The 13,210-nt window shown below is 31.7% G+C and overlaps 1 long non-coding RNA gene across 2 annotated transcripts; it reads right to left on the bottom strand.

Annotated features, from left to right (window-relative positions):
* Nucleotides 1-10,231: 10,231 nt before the first annotated feature.
* Nucleotides 10,232-12,942, bottom strand: LOC111901679 (uncharacterized). 2 transcript variants are annotated; one of them, XR_002853574.3, is made up of 4 exons: nucleotides 12,317-12,942; nucleotides 12,173-12,209; nucleotides 11,996-12,072; nucleotides 10,232-11,803 (listed from the first exon to the last, which is right to left on the bottom strand). It is a non-coding gene; the product is annotated as an uncharacterized LOC111901679 (long non-coding RNA). The 2 variants fall into 2 exon arrangements; XR_006187082.2 differs by having other exon boundaries at nucleotides 10,232-12,072; nucleotides 12,317-12,920.
* Between the last annotated feature and the right edge of the window lie 268 nt (nucleotides 12,943-13,210).

Genomic DNA, 13,210 nt, shown 5'->3' with positions numbered 1-13,210 from the left:
TATAGGAGATGTCTAAACATCAGAATGTATAATCTCAAAGGGTGCAGAAATAGTAGTATCAGACAAAGCAACGGGAAGTCTAGTGTGTTTTCCAAGTTGACAAGCTTGGCAAGATACATTATTTTTAGGTAAATGAAAAGAAATAGAACTACTAGAAAATAGTTGCTTCAAGACTTGATTGTCGGGATGACCAAGTCGTTGATGCCAAATGGTGGCTGAAGTAGAGATGAAAGCATGACTGGTGGAGCTGGTGACAGGATAGAGAGGGACTGAGCTATTACAGCAAACGAGAGGACGACGAGTCTGGTCAAGAACAGTAAAACCGTAAGGATCGAAATCAATAGAACAATTGTTGTGAGTAGTAAATTTACGAACATATATGAGGTTTTCAATAATATTGGGCGTAATAAGGGCATTCTCTAAATGAAGGGTACAATAAATATTCGGAATAGGAAAAATAGAGTGTCCCAAGGTCACAACATGTATTGTAGAACCGTTACCGACATAAAGAGAACGTGAAGAATGATTATTAGAGACGGATTTAAGTATACCTGGATTGGCGTGAACATGATCGGTTGCTCTCGTGTCCATAACCCAACCACCGTTTCCCGAATCATTTAAAGACATGGTGTTAAACAAATTTGGGAGAGATGTGGGTTGATCATTACCGAGCCAGGCCCACGGTGGCTGATTTTGGCTAGCATATTGGATGTGGGCTTGAGGTGTTGAGGGCCTGTGGCCGAGAAGACCTAGGCCGCTGGAAGTGGAACGGCTGTTATGTTGGTTTGGGAAATAAGCTGGGTGAGAAATCTGTGGAGTAAAGGCCTAATTTTGTTGTTGGGTCGGACCAGATGGGGTCCATATTGATGGAAAAGGATGAGGCGCAGGATAATAAACCCACCCAGGTGGTGTATGGCACGATCGCTGACCAGAGGTGGTTTGACCGGGAAAATGCTACTGGCGAAGCTGGTTGTTATGACCTCCACTGCAACGGGAATTGTTTCCCCGGTAGGATTTACCCTCCATGGGTCGACGGCGAAGAAGGGTCAGCAATATGGAGCAGAAAAGGGGAAGAGGGGTGATTGTTGTGCGATGGGAGAGTGACGCGGTGGCTGTTCAATCTCGATTCTTCAACCAGGAGGATAGATTGCATCTCAGAAAACGAGGGAAGAGGTTTGGAGAAGCGGAGGATGCTGGCAACACTTTCAAACTTGTTTGGAAGTCCATTTAATGCATGAAGTACAACACTACGATCCTTGACTTTTTCACCGAGGCCTTCAAGCCTATCAGTAATCTTCTTTATCTTTCCACAATAATCGTGAATGGTTAAGTCTCCTAAGGTTATATTTCTGAGTTCATCTTCTAGTTGCATAGACACCGACTCTTTATCATCATAGAAAAGGGATTGTAGGTTCAAGAAAATTCTGCAGGCAGTGGCATTGATGGAGTAGGTAGATGTAATAAGTTTTTGTGAGATAGAACTGAAGAGCCATAGTTTAACAATATTGTCGAGTTCCTTCCACTCCTGGTCCATAGGAGGTGTATTGGGGGGGGGGGTCATGTGTATCATCAATATGGTCAACAACCCCATAAGCAATGTAGTGTGCATTGAAAAGGTTACTCCATAGGTCGTAATTGCGGGTAGAGAGATCAAGGATGAGTGAGACATAAATTTTGATGTTAGTGATGCCATATGCCTTGTGGGTAGGTTTTGTAGAGGATTTTTTGTCGCCTGTCATAGAGAGGAAGAAGGAAGCAACAGCAAACATGGGAAGAAGTGGAGAAAGTCGAGAGAAGAGGAGATTGATTTCGGAGCAGGATCGGCTAGGGTTAGTGGTAAGGCTTGATACCATGATAATCTATAAAATCCCTTACGTATGACTTCATTAAAGAGAGTATAAATACATAAGGCTACATGGTCCAAATACATACAATGGGCTAAACAATACAAGCCTAAATATAACAATACTAAAGTATCTCGTCTAAAACTCCACACGTCTACATGTGCTGAGTTAAAATTCTGCACTAGGAGCCATCGATTTTGATTTTTTAGTATCTGCGACGTCCTCTCCGATTCATCTCTACCTGCTCTATATGCTACATACTTTGTCCGGTTTCCGTTGAACCCCGCTTCCTTGATTTTGTGTCTTACGTCTTTGTCTACTTCTGGCAACAAAAAGAGACAAAATAGGAGGCAACACTGCAAACAAGAAAAAAGAATTCGTGCTTCTGTCTCCCTTGCTAATTAGGGCTCCACTAATAGCATACAAAGAAGCAAAAGGCACAAATTTGGATTCTATATCCTTGCTTTCGATGGCATCCTAAACATCATCCAGATAGTAATTACCTCCTTGCCTTCGATAGTTTTCTTTCGAAGGTCTGTTTGTTAAAAAATTCATTTTTATCTTATGTAAATTAGTTCAATAATTTTTTATTCCACATACCAGGTGGCAAATACCTAGAAATATTTATGCCATTAACGATACCTTCTCAGCAGAGGCTGTTGAATGAGATGGAAAGTCATGACCTTAGGGTTAAATGTTGAAATGTTTGTCCGCCATGTGTTTGTTAAATGTTTTCACTCAACTTTTTAAAGTTTATATGTTCTATCATCCATTTCTTTCTGACTGAAAGTGATCATCCACTGGGATTGGGACTTGGGTTCTCTTCCAGATGATGGCAGATAGGAAGATAAAAGCTCCAACAATGCATTTGATGCAAGTATTAATAGTGGTGTAACTTGGTTTGATGCAGTTTAGGTTTAGGGATCAAGGGTGACATGCAATGATTGTTATAATTTTCTTCACCTTTTTGTCAAATTTATCTCACTATGATATCATTATGGTTTATCGCTTATAGTGGCAACCCACCAACCAAGAAACAGATTAAGGATCCTGAAGAGCAACACATTTGATATGGCAGATAGGAAGATAAAAGCTCCAACAACACATTTGATGCAAGTATTAATAGTGATGTAACTTGGTTCGATGTAGTTTAGGTTTATGGATCAAGGGTGACATGCAATGATTGTTATAATTTGCTTCACATTGTTGTCAAATTTATCTCAATATGATTTCATTCTGGTTTATCGCTTGTAGTGGCAACCCACCAACCAAGAAACATATTAAGGATTCTGAAGAACAACGTGAAGGCATTGAAGTTTTGTAATGTTGAACATGGATATATAAGTTTCTTTTCTTTTAGTCGAATCAAGCTTCATGTTCTTATTTGAAAACGAATTTACAACTGATTGAATACAGATTCAGATAGTGATTTTCTAAAGTTTCTATATTCTTATTTATTAATTATTCAGATAAATACACTTCGAGGCATTCAATGGATCTACATTTAAAGGTAGAAAAATATCTAGAAAATATAGAGAACAATAAACTTTATTTTGTAATGGTCATGTTTAGAAGAGTAAAAAGGGCGATTCCAAAGAATGTTATTTTTGGTTTTCATTGTTTTGATTTATAAATTCAAAGATATGTTGGTTTTGCTTAAAACATGAATCCTCAGTTTTCATATAAAGGGGGAGCTACCATATTAAAATAAAAGCAACAATGTATAGTTAATGCTCAAATTCTTATCATAGAAAGAGAGTTGATAGATTTCAAATATATCTTTTAAAAATTATAACATGTTTATTTTTTAAAATTATAACATGCTTTTATAGTCGAATATTTTTTAAAAATTATATAAAAAACAGAATACAAAATCATAACATGTTTTGGCCACTTTTTAGTCTGTGGGTATAGCTAATCTTACCTATTTATTGTTTAATTTTTTTTAATAAATTATTGTTTAAAGCTTATAAAGATCTGATTGCCTGGATTCGACTTTCCGAAAATCCATTTTTAAGGTTAGTATCATTTTTACTAGCTTGATTTGCACAAAATGGCAACATACTTTACTCAATAATCAATATTTATCCTTTATAGTTTCGTATTTAAATCAATGATATGATCAAAAGAGCTTTAAAAGGGAGCAATGATGATTTTTTTCATTTTGAAATGCTCAGGAAGGTAAAATTGTTAAATTTTTAAAAATACAATGTCCTGAAATGAATAAAGGAAACTAAGATAATATAATAACCAAATAAATGAAAGTACATTGCTAATTTATGAACGAACCTTCATATGGATATCTCTCTCATCTATCTCATATGGATATCTCTCTCATCTATCTCATTATTTTGATGAAAGTACAAAGGAAACTAAGATAATATAATAACCAAATAAATGAAAGTACATTGCTAATTTATGAACGAACCTTCATATGGATATCTCTCTCATCTATCTCATTATTTTGATGAATTTACTGTAGATATTAACGTGTAACCAACTGGAAATTTGAGCAGATTTCCTTTTCGGTATTTTAACTGTTGCTAACACATGATCTAACAAAATGCATCCATTTATAAAGTCAAAGATCTTATAGAATTTATAGTGGGAGTTTAATTTTAATCCAAAAGTTGAAGATATCAAAATTTAATATATGGAGTTTCTTTTGTTTGAAAAATACATTTAGATATAGCATTGTACTTTCATATATACGAGAAAAAAAAAACAAAAGCTTAAAGGAATTAGATAAGGTTTGTATGTGGCATTATTGTATATTGTTGGTTTGCAAATTCTTCAATTAAGGTATATTCACATGAAGATATTGTTTTACATTTTTACATCTAGTTGTCGTCTTTGGTGATCAGGCCAAAGGCAAGACAAAGAAGCTTATTTAGTGTGGAAAATGGCATTCTTACCCCAATTTGAAGATACATACCGCTATTGTTCTCAATGATAGCAACATACTTCTTTAACAAAAAATAGCAACATGTTTTTTTATAATATTGTGGGTTCTAATAAGGAAGTGTGAGTAGGCTGCCATTATTAGTAACAAATTCTAAGTATGTTGGTATTATAGGTTAGTTATACACCAGAGTTGGTTTAATCCTTCTACCCCTTTCTTGATGCTAAGTCACCCTCTTTCGTTCTTTCTTTCTTTCTTCCACCACTGCTCACATGTAAGTTTTGCTAATGTTTGAGTTCATCATGAGAACGATGAATTGGATTTTTGAATACTCGTTTGTATATGAAAGCAGCTGTTTAATACCTATACTCCCCTTTATATCTTGATATGATTTATTGAATATGTTTGATTGGTTTATACAATCATTTTCCTGGAGACTAGGTTTAAAAACTTTCATTTACTCTCCATTTTATTCGTTTGCTTATTAATCACACATTTAGTTTATAGAATATAAATTTTATTTTTATGATCTTACCTGTTATCAGAATATACATTAATTATTGGTTTGGCCTTTTGTGTGATCCCAAAGACCTATAGTTTCCTTTTGGTTTGTAACTCTTTTAGGGGGTTGGAATTCAAATGAATGCATCTGCGGTAGCCGGTGCAAATCGGAATGCGAGGGTAAATGGAATCAAGAAGTGTTGATTTGTCCGTTCCAAATTGTATATATTTTCAAAGTACAATATGGTTATTGGAAAAATTGGAAGCAAACTCATTTTTCTTGTATTTACACTAGTTAGTAATTCAATATCCTTTATTTAATCACTTCAAAGATAAATAATAAATGTATAAGTAAAACATAATTTATGAGTTTTTGTATTATTATAAACGTATTTTATTGGAAGCCTTTGGCCTAATATTATCAGTAGTTGACGAATAGATGTTCATTACACAAAGATTGAGGATTCAAGTATCGTTGTTGACGAAATATATAGATTTATGAGTAAAATAACCTCTATGTATATAAGACGTTCACGAAATAATTAAAAAATTACTTGAAATAAGTGCATGTCACATTTTAAAAAAATCCAAAATAGACAAAGTCCTATTTTTATCGGGTGACAAACTTATAGCAAAACCATTTCAAAACTAAGAGAACCTAATAAAATATATTTCTATGATGTATTTCATATTAATTTAATTATCGTTTTAAAGAACCTGTGACTAAACAACAAACAATGATTTTATCTTTAAAAAAGTATCATTTATATGTGGTTGTACTCGAATAAAAACTACAATCACATAGATACTTTTAATTACCATACATGTAATACGATTGTATATATATATTTTTTTGTTAATGTTTGTTCCCATATTCATTGTGGATGACAAACCCTAATATCTTGAATTATCATATAAAGATTTGTTTGAAACATTTCAGAACAATAATTATTGTCATAAAATGATAGTACTTTATGCAAGAAGGTAATGTATATATGAATGTGCTTCCATATTTAAGGTGTTGACCAAGTGATGGTTTGACAAAACTGGTGCAGCATGAACCTCCGGTCCTAGCCGGAGAAAATGTTTCAAAAAAAAAGCGTAGTCCAATGGAACTGTTCTGACCTTGCAAATGCATGCTGCCAAGGCCGCCCCAAAAACCTTTCGCTGCAATTTTTTTAGTGCCTTATTTCTGGCTTCCTACTAGGAGACAAATGCAACTAAAAGTGGGGTTCCTTCGTTTATAATGTTGTTAATCTTTATATATATATATATATATATATATATATATATATATATATATATATATATATATATATATATATATATATATATATATATATATATATATATAGGGAAGAGTTATATGGAAAATGAATGATTAGGACAACACATATTTGAACCAATGAAAACATGACAACACATCACTACCACAATACATTACTTATGAAGAAAGAAATGGACACATGTCATTTGATTATTGGTTCCGGTAGATGTTGCCCTAGTTATTTGTTTTCTATAGAACTCATTCTCTCTCTCTCTCTCTCTCTCTCTCTCTCTATATATATATATATATATATATATATATATATATATATATATATATATATATATATATATATATATATATATATATATATACATATATATATATATATATATATATATATATATAAAGTAGAGATGTTGAGATTCAACCTCAGTCACATATATTTCTCATTTGCCGTTTCTAACTCTCCAGCGTACCGGCAACAGCAACAGCAGAGTCTGATTAATCATAAATGATTATATGGCCGAGAGATATAATCATAAATATTTAATGCATTATTATATGTATCTGGCTAATCATAAATGATTATACATATATGTATGTTCACAGACTACGTAATTACGAATGACTATAATAGTTGATGTCAGAAGAGATAGTGGTAACTAAGGTGACAGTGGTATAAGTGACGAATGTGACAATAATATAAGTGACAGATGTGACAATGGTGGGGTCAGCTGGTGTCAGAGATTGTAGTAGTAATGGTGGCGGTGGCGGTTAGAGGTGGGGTTGGTAGCTGAGGAAAGATGAACAGACGCCCTATATAATCAATTATGATTAGAACAGATCGTTGGCGTTTAGAGCGGCAGATGTGAAATATATCGTTGAGGTTGAATCTTAAAATTTTATTTTATTTTTAATCTCAAGAGATGTTGAGATTCAACCTCAGCCACATATATCTCTCATTTGTCTTTCTAACTCTCCAGCGTATCGGTAACAGTAGATTATGCTTAATTATAAATGATTATATGACAGAGAGATATAATCATATATATTTTATGCATTATTATACGTATATGGCTAATCATAAATAATTCTACATATATGTATGTTCACAGATTGTATAATTATGAATGATTATAATAGTTGATGTCAGAAGAGGTAGTGCTAACTGAGGTGGTAGTGATATAAATGACGAATGTGACAATAGTATAAATGACAGAGGTGACAATGGTGGGGTCAGGGTGACAGAAGTTGTGGTAGTGGTGGTGGTGGTGGCGGTTGCAGAGGTGGAGTTGGTGGAAGAGGAAAGAGGAATGGACACGCTATAAAATAATTTTTAATTAGAACAAGTCTGTCATGCTGGTACGTTAGAGGTTAGAGCGGCAGATGTGAAATATATCGTTGAGGTTGAATCTTAAGATTTTATGTTATTTTTAATCTCAACGAACACACACACACACTCTCTCTCTCTCTCTCTCTCTCTCTCTCTCTCTCTCTCTCTCTATATATATATATATATATATATATATATATATATATATATACCTGAAAACACCCTCAAAATCATAAAAATATATAGTAATAAAAAATACGTTGAGATATTAGTTTTTTTTAGTTTAAAAACCTAAAAATACGTAGGTTTTTATGTCAATTTGTTGAAAAAAATAACAAAAAGAAAAGTTATTTTTTAAATTATTTTTTCAGCAATTTTGAATAATTAGGTTTATAGAGTCAAAAAAAATATTAAATATCTCAAAGAATATATATATATATATATATATATATATATATATATATATATATATATATATATATATATATATATATATATATATATATATATATATATATATATATATATATATATATGGACACACACGACGGTTCCATTGAGATTCCGAAAAAAATAAAAATCTTTAGACTCACACTGAAACATATATTTCTTATTTGTCGCTCTAACACTTCAACGTACCAGTGTAGAGGATAATATTTAGTCATAAATGATTATATGAGGGAAAGATATAAAAGTATATTATAAAAATTATGTTGAGATATTTTTTTTTTGTTTACAAACCTAAAAATATATAATAAAAAATACGTTGAAAAAAACTATAAATTCGTTGAAAGAAAATACATAAACCTATAAGCACCCTTATACCCATAGAAATATATAATAAAAAATACGTTGAGATATTAATTTCTTTAGTTTACAAACTTATAAATCGTAGGGTTTTATGCTTATTTAATGAAAAAAAAACTATAAAAAAACTTATTTTTTAAATTATTTTTACAGCAATTTTGATTAAAAAGTTTAAAATTTTAGGTTTATAAAGTCATATATATATATATATATATATATATATATATATATATATATATATATATATATATATATATATATATATATATATATATATATATATACTAGCAGTGTACCCGCGCAAAGCGACGGGACACGTAATTTCTTTCGGTGATATGTTTCCTTTACACAAATGTTATGTTCCAAAAGAAAGTACATGTCGAAGACAATATAATGAAATTATGGTGTTATTTGTTACATGATACATCAAATAACCAATAAAAAGAAACCAGTCAAGACGGCACAAAATATGAAATATTTAAGTTGTTGAAACAAAAATAAGAGAATTATATAAGATTACATAAAATATGAAAATGTGTAATAACACATGATTGATTATACAGTATTAATCGTGCAATATTTCTTTATACACCGCATTTGCTATATAAACCCCATCACCTTTTGAATTTTCGTTAGGCTTCACTAATACGTTTGCATTGCAACATGAAACCCCTCTGGACAATGCAACATAAAGTTATCTATGCGAGAATACTTAGTCTGGAAGATAGATACCTACATTAGGAATTGTTTGTCCTGAGCTTTATTGATTGTCATTGCAAAGCCCAAGTGAATAAGAAATTGTTTCCTCTTCAGCTTGAATGGGAACATATCATCATCAAAGGGATATAAATGAATCTTAGGCAAAAATATCATTTTTCTAGCATGTTGACCAACAGCTATTTCTGCATCAATAACATTTTGCTGAAAGCTTTTGCATATTAATCAGGTGTCATTACACAACCCATTTGTTGGGTCAATATATGTAAATCGTCTAAATTTTCAAGCCGAGCATATAATGTATGCCAACTTTGTTTTGGTTCATTTAGTTGGAAAGTTATATTAACTTAATAATGCGTTTTTATCTCTTTTCAAATGATTACCTTTAATTATGTTGATATAATCTTATTCAAGTGTGTATAAAACCTGAATAAATAATGGATGAATGAATAAGAAACATATGTTATATCAACTATTGATCAATTTATGCCAATTAAGATGAGATGAGACTAAATATTTCATCCAAAAAGTTATAGAATTACAAAAAATAGGTTTAATTATTTTAGTTAATTTTGATGAATATTTTTCAAAATTAAAAAAACGCATAGGTAATAATTAAATTCCAGATATCTTTATAAAATAGAAAATAAACTTCGACTCCAAATAGAAAATAACCACTTGAGGCTTGAACAAAAACTATTTTTCTTTAGTCAAATATTTTGAAATTATTTTAATTAGTTTTGAAAAAAAAAATTAGTTTGTTTTTATTATTATTTGAAGTGTCTATAGTTGTAAGGATGAAACTTTATAATGATTTTTTAGAGTTCCTTTTACACAGACAAAAAAGTGGAACCACATATCACAATTGAGCTTTTATTATTTAAAGTGTCTATACATGTAAGGATGAAACTATAATGAATATTTTTGTTATTAGATTGTAACTATACTTGCATGCTCTTTTCAACATATTCAGGCTCGTGTGTATCAAGAAAGTAACCTCTAGCAACATACATGTATCTCTCAAACTCACAACCTAATGATCATATAGACTTTAATTTGAACCAATGGTGCAAAACACAATCTGCAATGGGAGCTAATCATTCAATCATAATATATCCTAGGGGTTGGCAATTTGTGAGTAAGCCAACCAAAGAAGCCAATCTTCTATGAGAAACTGTTGAAGCAAAGAACTGTCTGAAAACTATAAAATTCAGATCTGAATAAATGTAAACAACCATATAATCCCAGGAAACAAAAACTCAAAACCAAACTCATACCATATTGTCACTTGAATAGGACATGAAGGAATCATAGTCTCTATTGCTAGGTGCTAAAAGTTTTATAGTAGAATGAAAATAGAAGTAGGATGTTATAATAAACATATAAATGAAAGTATGTTGCCATTTCTTGCATTTTGCTCTTAAGATAAATTTAAGATCATGAGAAAAAGTATCAAACGAATGAGGTCAAACATTATTTAGGGGTGGAAGTAAGTAGATATGGAATAAACCTAAGAGGTTATTGGGGATTAAAGTCCATAGGCATGACATTTGATCCCCGCTTGAACAACCGAACCATAGTTTTGGAAGATTGTATGGTGAGTATCCAATGGGAGGATATTCGAACTATGATTTTTTAATCATTTTCAATCACAATACAAAGTCTATTAGAAAGTTTTCCCAAATAAGCTAAAAAAATAAAAACACAAATCAAAGATTAAGCTTCAAGGAACTACAATTGTTGATCATTTGCAAGGATAAGATATATTTTTTTAAAAGATACCGGATTCAAAAAAATCAGGTGAACTTTCGTTTCAACATAAACAATGACAGACCCAAATTTCAACATGTATATTGAAATCAGCACGAAAGGAAAAGTATAGGCCTGAGACATTTAAAAGCTAACATAAAATACAAAAGGTATAGATCTGATGTTGCACATCTGATTTATCCGGCATAAGTTGACTAATCAGATAACTCGAGAAAAATTGGATCCTAAACCATTTTGAAATAACATTTTAGGTACTTACCATTGTGGACGCATTTTAGGGGTGAAATTTTGAAATCAAAACTTGAAGGTTGGAGCTATGAAACCTGTAAATTGAAGCTTTATGAGGATCTCTTACCTGTTGTAAAGTCCAAATACTCTACTCCTACATTCATTTCACATCATACCATGTACACAACTTCATTTGACCACCATCTCTCCTACATTCGGATATTTACAACTCATTTTATACAACAGTTTTAATAATTAAATAAGCAATCAAACTTTTCTCTTGCCCTTACATTATCTTATTTCATCCATTTATCTTTTTATTTTGAGCTTAATACGAACCTTAACCTTGAAATGGTCTAAAAACCTTATTAACATAACGACAAAAAGAAATTATCAAAAGATGGACATCGATAGATCATTTATGGTCAGATCTGCAAAAAGAAATAAAGATCTTAACAACCACCTAAAAAGATTGTTAATACACATCATGTTAGTCAAGTAAGTTTTATAAAGAAAGAGCCCTTAGTTACATGTGTTCACAAAAACTTTCAAGTAAGATATGGGTGAATAAATCAGGAAAAGATAATGAAACAAAAAGATGAAGAAAGCTTCTGAAGCCATACCAGATGACTACATGGTTATTGGGTATTCCCAAACCCCTCATATGGCTTTTGGGTTGTCGTTCCTTTCCAAGCATTACCTAAATCATGAGAAAATAAAAAACATGAGCAAATAGATATGGTAATACATATAAGTTCGATCTAAATTAAAAAAAATATGAGAAAGGGAAAAAGGCTTACATAGAAAGGAGCAAAAAAAAACATACCCAAAATTGTTCTACAATGGAACACAAAACAAAAACTTATAAAATTGATGATAAATACAAATCAAAACAGGGAAAGCAAATGCAATGATAAAGATTGGAAAGGTAAAAAAAATCAAACCTAGTGGCTGATTTGACCCATTCCTACAATCTGGATTGAAATTCAAAATAATACAAGTTTTCATTTAGAGCTCGTAATAAGCAGGGGGAAAATTCAAACAAAACGAAGCACCATATTTTTCGTCCCTGTTCTTGTTCCTCTTCATGACTTCGATTTCATTCTTATAGCTCCATTCGTTTTCATTCCAACAGCTCCATTTGGTGTCAGCTAGAAACAATTGGAGTAATGGAGGTGAGTGATCGGTGGCTATTCGATGGTGGCGAGGAAAGAGATCCGGTGGCAGATGTAAGATGCCGATAGAGATGGTGGGCAGCTTATGATGGTGACTGGCGGTGAGGGTACGACTGATGGTTGGTGTTTTAGGGCTCGTAGAGGTTTAGGGAGACTTATATTTAGAGAAAGCCAAAATTAAGAGAAATATTTTCTGACAGATTAGTATTCAACATGCTCAATCTGGGAATAAGGAGGGCTAAGTCAAAAACCTCAGTTTGTTGCAAGAAATACTTCCAATGAGGCAAATTGATCAACATTGGGGTTAGATTGCAATGTTTTCTAAAATCAATTTAAAAACCCACCCATGTAGTTTGAAAAATAGTTCTGCAATAGATCAATATAAGTTTCATATAAAAAATAAACCAAATCAAAACCGACCAAAGTTGTAGAAATTGATGAAAAATAAAAAAACACATATATAGATGGTTAGGGTTATCGGAAGTTAGTACCGGAAACCTACATTCCAGATATTATAAAAACGATTGTTCCGTTTATTCATTTATCCAAACCGGAGATTCAACACAGGTTACTGGAATACGAAACACATAAGAGGGTTAGGGTTAGAAATCATATAAAAGAAAGATAAAAGAACAAAATAAATGATACTGTACATTAACCTAA

Source organism: Lactuca sativa, chromosome 9 (genome assembly GCF_002870075.4).
Source record: "Lactuca sativa cultivar Salinas chromosome 9, Lsat_Salinas_v11, whole genome shotgun sequence".
NCBI lineage: Eukaryota > Viridiplantae > Streptophyta > Magnoliopsida > Asterales > Asteraceae > Lactuca > Lactuca sativa.
This window is presented reverse-complemented; position numbering and strand designations above follow the sequence as displayed.